Source organism: Vanellus vanellus (assembly GCF_965231255.1).
Source record: "Vanellus vanellus genome assembly, chromosome: 5".
In the NCBI taxonomy this organism is placed as follows: domain Eukaryota; kingdom Metazoa; phylum Chordata; class Aves; order Charadriiformes; family Charadriidae; genus Vanellus; species Vanellus vanellus.
Window position 1 is genome coordinate 82,752,411 of NC_138910.1, and position 2,664 is coordinate 82,755,074.

The window sequence follows — 2,664 nt, forward strand, 5'->3', positions numbered from 1 at the left end:
TGTGCAATTTAGACTGTTGCTCTAATTTTTATGACTGCAAGATGATTCTATTTTTTTCCCCAAGATGATTCTATTTTTTTCCATAGTATTAGAAAACGTTGCTATTCACATGTTTTTAAATTCTTAATTCTTAGTCTAAATTATACTTACTACTGAAAGACCATATCCTTCATGGGTATTTTTCCCAAAAGCATACCTGAAATAAACTCATTTAGTTTGTATGGGGAACATAATTCTTTTTGATAATGAACTATATCCGTTTCGTTGTATTAGAGAGAAAAAAGTTGTATGATATTTAGTATTTCCCACATGATATATCTGATATTATAGCTCTTACATCTGATACTAACAATCTTGCCTAACAAAAAGCAGTCTTTGAAACAGATGGTTCTCTTGCACAGACAAGCTCTGCTTGCGCTGTTGAACATGCATCCATAAATCCCGCTGTTCCCCACTGAGGGAGAGTTCTAGCTCACTCTCGATCGTTACGCTTAATCAGACAGAGCGTAGGCAGGCCAGGACTGCTTCCTCTCCACAACTGGGCAGCCGGGGCTTTTATGTGACACAGTAACAGCAAATTGCTGTGGTATTGACCCTGTTGGTCAGTTTTTGTTTAGAATGTTATTAACAGGAAGTCAATTAAAAGTTGCATGTCCTTCTTACTTGATTTATTGTTTTTAGTACAACTTCATTGAGCGACTCCAGCCATGTATCCCAGCTTGAAGGAATTTATCTTTTCTCACTTCCTTCTAACCAGCTTTGGCCAACCATTCTTATATATTTCTTTTTTATGTATGTGTGTGTGTATATATATCATTTATTAGGCATATATCTATAAAAAGGGTAATACACAACAATGCAATATCTAACAACAAATATATTTTTATAAAAATATATAATATATATTTCCTTTTTATGTATCTACCCTTGTAAACGTACCAAGTGCAACAGAAGAGCATTTGTAGTAGGTGCACTGTGGTTTTTTACCTAAGAAGTTTTTTTATTGATTTAAGCTGTTAACCACAATTCCCCTCTCTTCAGGCCTTAAATATTGCTAATTACATCACTTATACCCGTCAGTAATACTGTATTTGTTGTCTACCCCAGTGAGGATCACGGCAGAAAAAAGTACTTCATGTTCAGTTTTTCCATCCTTATACCATTCCTTTTTCCCCTCTCACTTTTTGTCCGGTGTCATCACTCTTGTTCAGTCCACTCCCCATCCCTGTCCCATTCACAATCACTATTTTGCTCTCTCTTTTCTTTTTTAAAAGGTTCCCTGTGCCTTTTTTTTTCACTCCCCCATTCCTCTGTCTTGTGCCATGTCCCATTTTTGAGGCCACGGGAGTGACATCAGGAGTGACAGGCTGTCGGAAGCAGTTCCTCCAACCCATTGCTGGTTTTACCTTCTCTTTGTCCCAGTGCACATCTCTGTGTATTGCACTATCCCTCTCCTGTTTTCTGTCCAGTCCCTGTTCCCATCTTTATCCTGGTATGGGAAATAACATCCAGGTAGACATTGCAACATAGCAAATAGCTTACCGAAACCCTGTCACAAGTAAGAATCGTATAGATAAGTGGCTCCAGAACGATGACAGTAGGGCAGCTCTACCTTAGAAGTGGCAGACAAGCAGAGCCATCTGCAGCCATAGATAACGGGAACGGCTACCCAAGGCCCTGCTCTCTGTGAGGAGTAACCATCTGATTAGAACTGGTCTCGCGGCTGGGAGCTCAGTCAGCTCGGCGTTCTGAGCCACAGGTGAAAAGTACACAGTGAAGACTATGAGCCTTCCTCCAGAAGACCCCGGCCCACGACCACCGGATGGCAATGCGCATATGGCAAAAGGAGGAGACTTATGATAATGAGTTCCCGGAAATAATTACCATAGTTGTGCCTATTCCCAGCCTACACTAACGAATACGTATGCTTTTGTATCATAAATGAACTCTTGCTTCATGATACAGTGTGCGAGTTTGGAGGAGCGATGCCCCTTGCACCCAGCGCTGCAATAAACATAGTGCTTTATAATTCTCCCTGAGTTGTGGAGTTTGTTTCCGCATGTCAGTCCTTCCTTCCTTCTTCCTCTTTTTCTTTGCCTGTCCATTTGTCCTGCTTCGTGACCTTGTTTCTCCCTGCATCTCACCGTCCTTTTCCCTGTACCTCTCTGTCTCTGCTCCTCAGTCCTCCTTCCGCTCACCATCCTCTTTCTCCATCCCTCTCTGCTGCTCCTTGCCCCATCATTCTCTGTCCCCCCAGACCCGGTCATTCTCTCTCTCTGTGTCCTTGTCTCCTTCTTTGTCTCTCTATCCCTCTTTCTTGTGTTTCTACTGCTGTCCTGCTCCCTGTCCCTTTTTCTCATGCTGTCACAGCGCCCTGATCACTGATCCTCTATACCTCCTTTTATCTGTCCTCCCTGTCGCCCACCTTGTTTCTCTCCTGTTCCCTCTTCCTTCAGCTCTGTCCTGTTCCCTGTGCCAGGGGTCTGTGTATTTTGGAGATGGATGGTTTAATGGTATGGATTGACAGCTGGGCAAGTTCATTTAGTGCCAAAGGAAAGTCAAATACTTTTATACTATAAGTATTCTTATTGCAGAGAGAGCGAGAGATCTCTCCCTAAGCATACGTGCACCTCTTCAGCGTAGAGTGAAGGACTGAGCTTTGTT